The sequence below is a fragment of the Canis lupus genome, chromosome 20 (assembly GCF_003254725.2).
Source record: "Canis lupus dingo isolate Sandy chromosome 20, ASM325472v2, whole genome shotgun sequence".
In the NCBI taxonomy this organism is placed as follows: Eukaryota; Metazoa; Chordata; class Mammalia; order Carnivora; family Canidae; genus Canis; species Canis lupus.
The window spans coordinates 53,570,990-53,584,875 of NC_064262.1; positions in this window are offsets into that span (position 1 = coordinate 53,570,990).

A 13,886-nucleotide genomic window follows, 5' to 3' on the forward strand; every position below is an offset into this window, starting at 1 on the left:
CACTGACCAATCCAGTCTTTTTTCTTGAACAATTTCATGGAGCTATAATTAACCCACAGGACTCAACCATTTAGAATGTATAATTCAATGGCTTTTAGTGTATTCACAAATTTGTACAACCATCACCACAATCAATTTTAGAGCAATTTCCACCTTCCCCTAAAATCTGCAATCCTGGGCAGTCACCCTCAATCCCTCCATCCTATCCCCCAATCCCTGGCAATCACTAGTTCACATTCTGTGTCTCTCGATTTGCCTATCTGGACAGTTCATGTAAATGGAATCACACTCTCTGTGACCTTATGTGTCTGGCTTCTTTCACTGAGCATCATGTTTTCAAGGTCCATCCATGTTGTAGCATGTGTCAATGCTTCAATCCTTTTTATGGCTCAGCAACAGCTACATTTCTTTTGTCCACTTATGAGTTACTAAGCAAGTCAGTCATTTCCAGTTTCTGGCTTTTGTGAATAATGCTACTGTGAACACTGGTACAAGCTTTTGTGTTGACCTGTATTTTCAATTTTCTGGGAGTATATACCTAGCAGTGGAATGCTGCATAATATGGTAATTCTATGTTTAACTGAGATACTGCCAGAGTGTTCACCAAAGAAGCTCCATGGCTTTTCTTTCCCTTCCACATGAATGAGTTTGCTGCTTACTTCACATCCTCACACCTTGATGACAGCTTTGCTAGAGACCCTGCATCAACACATCCAGCAAAGGACTCCCTGGATTCCTAACCCATAGTAATTTGGAGATAATAAATATTGTTTAAGCCACTATGTTTTGGGGTCACTTGTTACACAAGAATATATATCAAATATACTTGCACACTATGGTGAGCTATCCCACCCTATGTCACTCACTGTATTCTGAGGATGGTCTGCTTCTGTACACCTTGTGCAAGCAGAATGCAAACCTTGGTAAACCTTACCTGCTTCTGACAGTCTTGGAAAGTTGGCTCACTATTATTCAAGTTAGAACAAGTCTCTTGTTTGATTTCTAGAAAATAAAAGAATATAGATTCAGCAGAGGAAAGAAGGTACCATGTCTACTTTAATTAGGACAGGTTTGTCTCCATAGTCTTGGCAGGATCCAGAAAGGGTGGAAAATACTTATTGTAAAGAAATAATAATCAAACTGAAAATAGTATACATTAAAAAATAAGGAAGATATATGTATAAATCTGAGAGAAAAATTATTATTATTCAACTTCCATCTCATTCTTGATTCTCAAATTGAAAGAGTTGGACTTTTTTTTTTTCCAAGGTCACAACAAATGCAGTCAGGTCTAAGAAGCCCATTGTCCAAAACAGGAACCACCAGCCACCTGAGGCTATGGCTAGTCTGAACTGAAAAGTACTGTAAGCATAATGCCTTCTGGAGACCAAAGACAATGTGAACAAAAGCATACAAATGGTCTCATTAATGATTTTTATATAAATTACAGTTTGAATGATAATACTTTGCATATGTTGAGTTCAGTAGGTTATTAAAATTAATTTCCTGTTTTTACTTTTTGAATGAAGCTACTAGAAAATTTAAAATTACTTGTGTAGCTCACATAAGTGGCTTCTGTCAGATTTCTCTTAGAAAACATTCCACTAGAAAATATGTGGAGATATACTTAAATTCAAACCCAGCAAAACAAACCATTTTCCTTTTCAAATAAATATGACTATTTCCTACTGTATATATTAGGGAATTTGGAGAGACAGCAAATATTCTTATTACTTAAGCTAAGTTTGCAAACTATGGCTTTGGGCTGGCCCACTGACTGTTTTCTTTTTTTTGTAAATAAAGTTTTATTGGCACACAGCCACATCTATTCATGTATATGGCTGCTTTGACATTAGAAAGATGGGGTTGAATAGTTGCAACAGAGACCACATGGCCTGAAAAGTGTGAAATATTTACTAGATGACCCTTTATAGTAAAATTTTGCTGACTTTCAACTTAAAGGAGATATCCATGTTATGGGGTGGTGGTAAATGGTGTAAATGTGTGAAGTATTCTGCATGACTTTGGATGCAGAAGAGGACTTATTTTTTAAACTGGGTATATCATTAATTTTGAGATTGACTCCTTTAAACAAAAATATTTTCTAATTCCCTCATCTGCAAAAGGTATGATGATTACTTCTATTTTACAGGTTATACACTCGAGACTGAGAATCGAAGCATTTTCCCTAAAATTGCACAGCTACTTAATTAGAGTTGAGATGGAACACAAGTCAATTTCACCTGGACCTCGAATTCTTAGCCATCTCTCACATAATGAGGCTACAGAGAAAAGGAACAAGACCTTCAGGCAGGATACTGAAGTTCTTTCCCTGTGAGAAGCCTATGGCTAGCTTCACTTCCAAGATTTGCATATTCTTGCAGTAATGCCACTTTTATTACAGGCCCAGCATCACCTTTGTGTGTAACTTTCTTGTCTGTGAGTGCTTCTTTTCCTGTGGTTGAGACATATTCAGGGTAAGAACAGTAGTATTTTTCATTGTCATAGACACAGGAAGCAAAATGAGGGCAGGGGTTGCTTGTACATGGATCTGTAGAGAGAAAAAGAGAGAGAGAAGGCAGCTCTGTGGGTTCTCTGTTATTGTATTCAATATTTAATCAATCTAATTCCATTTGAAGTCTTATGTCTTAAAATGTCAGCAAAAGACTTTACTCCTAACTCTGGGAAATGAACAAGGGGTAGTGGAAGGGGAGGTGGGTGGAGGGATGGGGTGACTGGGTGACGGGCACTGAGGGGGGCACTGGACGGGATGAGCACTGGGTGTTATACTATATGTTGGCAAATTGAACTCCAATAAAATATATACAAAAAATAAAAAAAGTAAGAGTCTTTCTTCTAGTACTGTCACTAGATGCACTTTTAAGTTTTGGAATCAGTTAATAAGCTGGTTAAATCAGTGGAATTCTGTTATTGATATTAGACAGACAACTTACCTCCTCTGCCATCCGCTACCTACAATTTGATACAAAGAAATATACAACATTACATACGTCCTTTTCCTGCCCCACATGCCTAAGCAGACCTAATAATGGGGAAATCTCAGAAAAACTCAATTGACCCACTGCTCTAATATAACTGCCTCAACTGGACAAAAATGTCAATATCATAAAAGAAAAAGAAAAAGAAAGGCTGAAAATAACTGTTCTAGACTAAAGGAGATTAAAGAAACATAATAACTATATATAATGCCTAAGTTATTATTAAATAAATCCTAAATTTGAAAAAAAAGCATTATGGGAGCAATAGAAAAATTTGACTATGTACTTTAATAATATAATTGTATCAGAGGCAAATTTCTTAAAATGACATGTAAGAATACGTCGTTCTTACTAGATCAATGCTAAGGGATTTAGGGGCATGATACCTGCAATTTATTTTCCAATGGATTCAGAAAAAAATATAGAAATGTACATGAATCATTTTTTAAAATGACTATATAATATCAAGTGACATATAACTAAGTGGAAGATATATCTATTGTATACAGATATGTGAACCTTAAAACTAAAAGAACCAATTATTTTATTGGCAAAAATGGGTTTATTTGGGATGGAGGAGAATTGCAACCATATCTGAAGCAAACACCAGAGGAAAGTTCAAGGTCCAATGACATGAAGGAGGAAGGAGATAGCTCTTTTATACAGCAAAGAGGAAGTTAGGCAGGGATGTTCTACACAAAAAGTCCATTGGAGTAGACTGGGAACTTGAAGTATAGTGGCTTCTCATTGTCTGAGCTGTGACCGTCTTTCTTTGGTTGAGCTGTGGCTATTTCTCACTGACTGGCCTGTGGCTGTCTCTCACTGACTGTGACTATCTCTCGTTGGCTAGTTAGTTGGGGTGGGAGGAGGGAAACAGGGCTGAAGAGACTTTCTTCCTCCTGCTGATGGAGTGAAGTAGTATTGGTTTGCAAAGTCCATCTCTTCTTGTTGGATTTACAATTAACCACAAGTGGTAGGACAGGAGAGCTCCCCTACAGACCTCGTATTAGTGAGGTTTCCATTTATTAATTTTCACTGAGAGCTACCTATAATTACTTTTGCTAATAGATATTTGTGGGTATAGATAGGTAGCTAGGAAACCTGAAGGAAATGTGGCAGTATGTTAGCAATTGATGAATCCAGGTGAAGATATAAGGTGATCATTTTTACTATTGTTGCAATGTTTCTATAGATTTAAAATATCCAAAATAAAAAGTTGACTAAAGAAAACCATCGTGCTATGTTTTATTAGGAGACATTATCCTGTCCAAAATCCACATTCTTCCTGTTTTGGCTCCTACCTAGTCACTAGATGCGCTTTAGTGTTTGCAGCTCAAACTAAAGTGATGACATTGTAATCTTAATACATTATAATTCCTTGTCTCTTCTCACTAACCTTTACACTGTGGGGGAATGAAGTAACCTTATTGCTGTACCACTTACTTAACTGGGACCTCAGTTGATTTCTGAAATCTCTCCAAGCCTCCTTGTCCTCCTTTAAACTGAGAGTGGAACAATGTGACCACAGATTGGGCTAAGTAAGGTCTCTCTGACTAATAGGTCAGTTGCATTGATTTTGTTAACTGCTCTGTGATTATTTTAGAACATGTCCTTGTTCTTAGAATGCATATTGAGGTCTTAAGGAGTGCAGGAGTATGATGCGTGCAGCTTCTTCTCGAGTCATTTAGAAAAAAGATTATGGGGATCCCTGGGTGGCGCAGCGGTTTAGCGCCTGCCTTTGGCCCAGGGCGCGATACTGGAGACCCGGGATCGAATCCCACGTCGGGCTCCTGGTGCATGGAGCCTGCTTCTCCCTCCGCCTCTCTCTCTCTCTCTCTCTCTCTGTGACTATCATAAATAATTAAAAAAAAAAAAAAAGAAAAAAGATTATGTGTTTGTGTATTATATATATATGTATATATATATATATACATGTCATGTATGAAATTACTATACTATATATATCATACACAGAGTATACAAATGTATGTTCCATGTATATGTATTATATACACAACTGAACGGATATCTATATGTGTCTATATATAATGTTTATTATATATAATACTTATATGATAAACATTTCATGAATCAAGGGAGGGAGGGAAGATCTGAAAATATTCTTCCAATTTTTCTATTAATTTGAAACTATATAAAATGAAAAGTTTCCATCAAAGAAGAGTAGGGAGAGAGAGAAGGAGGGAAGAAATGGATCAACATTAGATTTATTTTTTTATTGTGTGTCTGGACCAAAAGAAGCAAGACCTCATTTGGGTAGTTGAGTGTGGTTCACCTAGAAAGGATGGGAGAAATCATCTCCAACCCTTATAGGGCACTTGCTTTGTGCCAGGACTATTTCAGCCCTTTCCATATCATACTACTGACTTTAGAACAACTCCATGAGATGGGTACTATGATTATCTCCATTATATAGATTAGGAAATGAAGCGCAAAGAGATTGGCTTGTCTACTGTCCCATAGGTAGTAAGTGATCAGGCCAGGATTCACACCCAGGCAGTCTGGCTCCAGAAACTATGATCTGAAGGGATGATCATTTCTACCTCCAGGCATCTTGAGAAGCAGTTGATTTTGTCACAAGAAATAAGAGGCACTTTGGAATCTTTAATATTCATCAATGTAAGGTGAAAGGAAAGGTTGTGGAGATGGAGGCAAGCTTGGCTGCCAATCTCTGGCATCTGGAACACTCTGCATTTGCGGGTGGCAGCAGCAAATGAAGACGTGATAGTTTTCAATCCCTCCAGTCTGGAAAGAGTATGCCCAACCCAACTAGTGAGTGGTAAGATCTTTTTAACTGGGGCTGCTAAAAAGAATCAAGTGTATGTATTGGGTTTGCATTTTGTTTTGATTGGACAGCACTGGCCCACTTGAAAAGAATGGGGACCCTGCTTAAAGGATAATGTAAGGAGGAAGACGACTGGACTTGGGGAACCGTGGGAAAGACAGGAAGAGATTAAGGATGCTTCTGGAGTCTACTGGAAGCAAAGGAAAGATACCAGGAAAAAAGTGGGGTTGTATTGAAGGGCATGGTGGATCTTTTGAAAGTGTCAGGCAAAACAGAAGCCTGCTTTCTAATTCTACCTTTGTATGAAACTGGGCATAGTCGTCCATCTGGACACAGTGCAAAAGTTGTAGAATAATAATTGAGGAACTGCACAAAATTGTCAGTATTTGGCCACTCTGGACCTACAAAAATGGCAATCAGTGTAGCTCGTCCTAATTCACTAAGAGTTGCAGAGCTCTTAGAAATGATGCCAGGCTTTGCAATTGTCTGTTGAGGCCATGGGGGCAAACCCACATCCTGATGGACTGTACCCTGTTGCATCCAGTATCCGTATATACCGGACAGTGACTTAAAAAGAGGCTTGCTCTTGGTTTCAAGTGCCAACATACCTCTGCCCGATGAACTGTGTTTTGTCACAAAGATGATCAAGCAGGGAAGCCCTGAGGAAAATAAAAGGAAGGTATTAACATTTCAGGAATCTTCCTTGAGTCTTTCAGGGAGCTTCTGAACATGACTGGGCTACCTGCCTGTTTCTCCCAAAGGCAGAGTTTGATTTACAACATAGAACTTAGTGTCTTGACTACAAAGATGTTAAATAGGAGTTCAGTTCCCTGATCCTAACAACGTTCAGAATCATTTCATTAAGTTTCTAACCAATTTTATAAAACTAACAAATGCTAGAAATTTACTCAAATGAACTCTTCTTCCAAAGCTGCTAAGCACTTACATCAGGTTTATGCTGGTGTGGCTGGAGGCCGATTTGAAAAGAAGAACACAAAAGAAATGTGTACTCATACATGCTGGAGAGAAAGTATGAAGGGACATAGACCTGGGTGTGAAGAGTGCTCATTTCTAGGTAGTTTTTAATTTGCTCATCTGCATTTTCTAACTTTTCCTAGAGTAAACATGGATTACTTGCCTAGTGATTTAGGAAGTACTATTGTGTCTTTGCGGAGAATACAAAATGATACTGGGGAACAGAAGCCATGAAAGTGTTAAAAAATACCAGCATTTGAGAAAAATATCAGAAGCATCACCACAACCACCAGCCCCATAAATACAGGAATCCAGCCTTTTTTGGTGACACTCATGATTTTTAATCATGGTGACCCTTGATTATTTTGAAGACAGAGCAAAGAGTTTGGTTGCCCTAGCAGTTAAAACCCCATCTTCTTGTATGAGTCATCCTGGTTGTTCTGATGAAACCATTAGGACCCAGACGGTGTTCCTCTTTTCCAAGTCAGCCCAACTGCTGAGGAAGTCATTGAAAAGATTTGACTGCCCCCATCCCTGGCTGGTGCCTCTCACAGGAGGAGGACCGTGGGTCTGAGGGCCCAGGAGGCTGAGGACGCGTCCCTGGCCCCTGTTCAGCATCCAGGGTCCTGGAGAGACCCGTTCCGCTCCTCCCCCAAGGATCTCGAGGTCACTGGGACCTGGTTGCAGCCACTGAGCTGTGGCATTGGGAGGGGGTAGGGGTAGGGGCTCTCAGGACTTGTGCTTTCAGGTGACCCCCACCCTCCTGCCTGGCCTCTTCCTTGTATTTAATTAAACCCTTTTTTAAACCTGAAAAACAAAAGACTTGACTGCCAGTTGACCATGAACTGGACCCAGGCACTCAGAGGCTACTCATTCCGGTCATTGTAGAGAGGGTTCCATTGCCTTTCCTACTCCCGAGTCTGCTTCAAGGACATTGCCTGGAGATAGTGATGCGGTGTATGCATGACTGAACCCAGTTAAGGCCCACCTCTCTATATAAACTTACAAGATTTAGCACATGGTGTAAGGATCCATTTATATTGCTGTTGCCCAAGACAAACTTGTATGCAAGTTCCCTTTGCTTATTAAAACTGCCACGCCCCCCCAACCTAGAGTGACCTATCTCTTCCAGTATCTCCCTGCCCTGGAATAATGGGGTCCATTTCAGATCATACCTAGGAATCTCCCAAAAAGGAGGGTTGTGAACCAGTATCAACTCCACAGCCCAGCAGGTAGGTGCCAACTCCATGCTTCTGAGAGGTAGCTGGATCCAGATGGTCAGTGTGGTTCCTGCAGAACTAGAGTGCCTTCCCCAAAAGGAACTGGAACAGATTGACCACTGCCTAACACTTTCCTCCCTGCTCACCTTGCCCTGTAACTCTGCCTCAGATTTTACCAGGGGGAAGGAGAAAGAGGAGTAGAGAAAACAGGAGAGCAGAGGTGAAGTTGGAACATGTGGACTCATCAGTGAGGCTGAGGATCAATGGAAGCTGAAGAAGCAAAATGTCCCTGTAATTATACCTCTCTGTTGAAGCTGACCTCATAAAAACAGACAGTAGAATGGTGGTACCAGTTGCTGGGGGGACAGGAGTGGGCCTGGGGAGATGATGTTTAAGGGCACTAACTTGGAACTAATAAACAGGTAAGTCCTGAAGATCAAGTTCACAGCATAGTGATGATAGACAACAGCACAGTAGGAGAAACCTCAAGGCTGCCGACAGACTAGATTTCATCCGTTCCCATGAAACACAACAAATGGTACCTATGTGATACCATAAGATGTCAGCTAAAGTGAAGGTGGCCATCATTCTGCCATATATAAATGTACCAAATCAATATGGTGTACACCTCAAACTTACATAATGTCATGTACCAATTATGTCCCAATAACATTTTTAAACATTAAATTTAAAACTAGTGGTTTTGATGCCAACAGCTATAGCAGAGAAGGTGGACAGGGAACCACTATTACCAACAGTGATACCCAGTATTGAGTAAGCACTGATGAGCACCTTCCAGGTACGACCATCTCATGGATTCCCCCTGACATTCTCAAGGAACAGAGCCTCTTCTCATCCCCATTTTACAGCACAGGAATCTGAGGGTGATGGTGGTTCAAGAATTTGCCCAGGAGAACACAACGGGGAAGCAGCAAAGCCCAACCTCTCACTGGACTAAATTGCTACTCACCTTATTCCTTAAGTGCTCCTTCACAACCTTAGTTTCTGAGATCTTGCACCTTTTACTAACACTACATTTACTACACCAACAGTCCCGGGGACCAGAAAGTGTCCTGTTTTGTGCCACAGGGAGAGGAGAGAACTTGCATGGTAAGATCCCCTCACTGTCCATTTGGAAGAGATTCTTTCAACAAGACACAGAGAGTTCACTTCTCTTCAGACTCTGCTTACATGACTCAGGACGCCCTGAGGAGCCTCGTGGACTGGAGCCAAGATCTCCCCAAATACCAAGTCCTCTGTCAACTTCGGATGTCTATATATACATGCTGACAAGTCCAGAGAAGGGAGATACTCTACACTGGAACTTAAACAAAAATCAACTACACCAATGGTTAAAACCATTGGTGGATGGAGACTTTGAGTTTTCTGCTGATGAATCTCTCCATGAGATTTTTTGGTTTTGATTTGTTTTCCAATTTGGTGTACGTTGTTGTTGTTTTAGCTCATGCCATTACATTTTTTTTCTAAATTTTCATAGCTTCCTTTAAGGTAGGATTATTCAGCCTTAGCACTATTGACTTTTTGGCCTTGATACTTCCTCATACAGGGGCTGGCCTGTGCACTGGAGAGTGTTGGGTGGCACCCCTGGCCACCACCCACTAAATGCCAGGCACACCCTCACCCTGAGGCAAGACCACCCGAACTCTCTGCAAATATTACCAAGGGTCCCCTGTGGGGGCACTAAACTGCCCCAAGTTGAGAAGCACTACTTTCAATGCTGGTTTTACTTTCAAGGACATTAGACATTGTATCTGAAAATAAGTGGCAAATAAAGTCATTGAAATATTGGCCATATCAATTTTAAGACACACTTAGAAATCCAGACATGCCCCATCTCAGGAGATGTCCTCAGGCCAGCCCTCCACCAGCTCAACTGAACAGTTTACATGTTCTAGAACCAAAGAAAATAAGATATTTAACACTCACCACACAGAAGAAAGTTTGTCCTCTTCGCCATAGCTCCTCTACCTTCTAACTGATAACTGATAACAGAGAGGGAACTGTAGAGTCTTGTTTCCTATTTCTCAAGAAGCATCAGGGGTTTCAAGAGGATCACAATCTGTTAGTGTAATTTCTACACTTCAAGTCAAAGTCAAAGTAAGGCAACAACATGAATACAAACCTCTAGATGCCATTTGCATCCATATCATGCTTACCGCAGAATTCTCTGGTCACTTAGTCACTCGTTGGACACAGAAATAAAGACCAAGGAAGGAGGACATCCCTGACTTTGGGGCACTAATCAGCCAAGCCAGCAACCACCCTGCAAACCCTGAATGCTTGGCAACATTTAAAAACATATCTGAAAAAAAAAAAAAAAAACATATCTGCACTCCCATGTGCATTGCAGCATTCTTGACAATAGCCAAGATATGGAAACAACCTGTCTATCAAAGCCTGAATGGATAAAGAAGATGTGCCAGAAATATATACCCACGTATGTTATTCAGCCTTAAAGAAGAATGAAACGTTGTCACTTGCAACAACATGGGATCAATCTGGGTGATGCAATACTAAGTGAAATAATCCAGACACAGAAGGACACACACGGCATGATCTCACTTCTAGGTGGAATCTAAGAAAGATGAGTACATATAGCAGCAGAGGCTAGGGCAATGACTGCCAGGACCTGGGCTCAGGGAGAATTGGGGAGATACTGGTCAAAGGATGTAGGGTTTCAGTTGTGTAACATGAATGAATTGGGGGAGTCTGCTGTACAGCATGGGGACTAGAGCTAACAACATGGGCTTCTATATCTGAAACATGCTGACAGTGCAGCTTCAGTATTCTCATCAAAGCTAAGAGATGGTTACTGTGGGAGGATGGGTGTGTTAATCAGCTTGAGTGTGGTTATTGCACAGTGTCAGTGTCTATCCAGACATCATGTTGTACACTGTCAATATATACAAATTTTATTTGTCGATCATACCTCAGAAAAGCCTGCTGGAGGGGAGAAAAATAAGTTGAATCAAACCCACAGAACTAGATATTGAATATTAATTAGCACGTGCCCCTCCGTGTAGGTAAATGAAAGAATGAGTTATCAAATAGTAATATAGGAACATTTCAGTTCCACATTTCAGACTTGTAGGATTTGATCTGTGAGGTGAAGTTGCTTTTCTTCCCACTTTTCATGATATTTCTGCCATGCAGAAATTACTTTGAAACAGGGTTTCTTTCTTTTTTTAACATATTTTATTTATTCACGAGAGATAAACAGAGAGAGGCAGAGATACAGGCAGAGGGAGAAGCAGGCTCCCAGCAGGGAGCCCGATGTGTGACTCCATCCCAGAACTCCAGGATCATGGCTTCTAGCCAAAGGCCCATGCCCAACCCTGAGCCACCCAGGCATCTCGAAACTGGTTTTCTTATCCTCTCCCTTGCCCTGCCCCTGCCTGTTGCAAGCAGACATAGAAATACTAACTGTCCTAATTCTCAGTTCCTTGGACTCTAGCCACTCACTTCTTGGAACTTCCCCTGTCTGACCTCATCTGCCTGCCAGCTCAGATCCCCATTACAGACGCCCTACTGCCAGCCTCTACTTCTAGTTGGAGAATGGATGATTTTCCCAATAAGCTAAATGAAGTCAATGTCATACTTTGAGGTAGAGATAAACATCTTGTCTATCTCCTAGGTAGTAAATTTGAAATTCACATCAATATTGATGGAAAACTATGCTATTTAGAGGGGCAGCAAGAACCTAGAGATTCCATACATTGTGGTAGGAGAGGTAGGTTGGGAAGGTTTGAGCCACTTGCCCAAGCCTGGTGGACCTGGGACTCCACACTTGGGCCCTTCTTAACCCTCAGCTCTAGCCATTAGCCTCTGTGCTATAGAATCACATAATTATTGCTCCTTTTTCCTACAGTGTAGTTCAGTGTGTCCTCTTCACTCTGTAGACTGACTTTCTCCACTTGGTGAACAGGATCCTCATGGCCATTTTAATGGGACCTCTGACAAAGACTCATCTTGGACTCTGCTGGACTAGATTCAACCTTGGGCTTTCATCTCTGTCCTTGTATAATCCAGTTTGAGCAAAAATCCTGCTAAATCAGGGTAGCAAAAATCTCCCACCCTAGGTATCTGACCACCTTCCATATCTTACCACACTGGCTTGCCTTCAGGAAGAATTCCCATGGCCTGGGTCTTACCTGTTTTGATTTTAAGCCCTTAATCCCCACTCTGCATCTTGGAAAGAAATCTCTAGTTGCATTGATGTAATTGGAATGGAGTCCAATCTCTTCCTGACTCCAAGACCCTATTGGATTGGTCCCTATATCCATTGTGATGTTCCCTTCTTGAATAAAGCCTGAATTTTTGTTCTTAACAAGTGTTCTTAAATGACTTTTTTTCTAGGAGTCAGAATATCATTTTTTCTTAAACACCTGCAGGTCCATTCAGGTCTCTTAGTTCAAATGCTTAAGACGGAAAATCTGAATGGTTAGAGATCAAGTCAATGAATGGATTCCTCCTAGGCAGTCATACTGTTTCCATTGGCAATGGCCTTAGGGACAAAGTTACGTGGCATGTGTGGAGCTCTCATATGACAAAGGCAAAAGGATCAGGGAAGAAATTTGAAACACTAGCAATGCAGGCCTCTAGTTTTAGACGTAGGTGAGCCTTCAGTAAAAATGTCTGCAGGCATTTTTGATTGTTGTGATGATCATTTGGGATGGGGGTGGTAACTGGTATCTAGCTGGTAGAGGCCAGTGATGCTACTCAACATCATGCAATGCACAACATAGCTTGCCCACAACCAATATTTTCCAGCCCAAAATGTCAACAGTGAAGACCTTGAGAAGTATTGCTCTAAGTGGAGGCAAGGAAGATTTCACTTATCATCTTGTTAAACATTTATCATTAAAACATTTATCATTCTTGCCTTCCAGAAGCTTATAATCTAGGTGGGCATAATTTAAAGCAAACACATATTGTGTGCAATAGCACACAAAATATATGGTAAGTCAAGTCATATGGATGGTAATAGACCAAGGATGGGAGATGGATTTGTGAGGGCTAGAAGAAGAAAAAGCTCTTGAAGGAGGTAGAGGCTAGTACTTAAAGAAGCAAAGGGTTGAAAGAGGTAGAAAAGAGGAAAAAAATTGATTTCATATTAGGAGGGAGGAAAAATTTTGACTAAAGAGGTCCAAACCCACAGCACCTAGAACATTTGGCTGGTTTATCCTCTTCTTGCAGCTGTCTTGGACACGAAAACAGCAGAAAATTTGTGGGGCTTCAGTGCAAGGATTTGTCAACATCCCAGGAAGGTTGCATTTCGTGTAAGTTTAATTTGTGCAAATTTGATGTTGCATGACATAAAAAGAGCACCACAGGCATGCCTTTGGAAACCATGTGAACCTCCCAAAATTTTGAGTGTTCAAGAGGAATCACAAAATTTTAAGGCCAGCAAGTGGAGTAAAACATACACTCTGGTTGTATCACTGCCATGTGGAGGAGACACTTGAACAGGTTAAGCAGAAAAGGACAGTCTTTGGTCCACCACCTAAAAACTGCACATGAAATCTCTTCAAATGAATCATGGCGACTCTCAGATGCTATTTCTATGCTTCCTGCTGTTATCAAGTAAAATTGTTTTTAAAACACCATCTGGTAACAAAATTAGCCATGCATTTATTAATTCTAGTGCTGGAAATCACTCCTAGAATCCAATAACTTTGAAAAAGAAATTAGAAATATTAAAACAAACAAAAAAAGAAAGATACAACTGCTGTGACCCCTCATGCTGTTGGTCTGGGAGTATTCCCACAGGATAGGTTTGAAATGATATTATATAAACAAAATCAACCCAAGAAACAAGTAGGTTTGAAAATCATCAAGCAAAGAAGATAATGCAGGTGTTTTGACTAC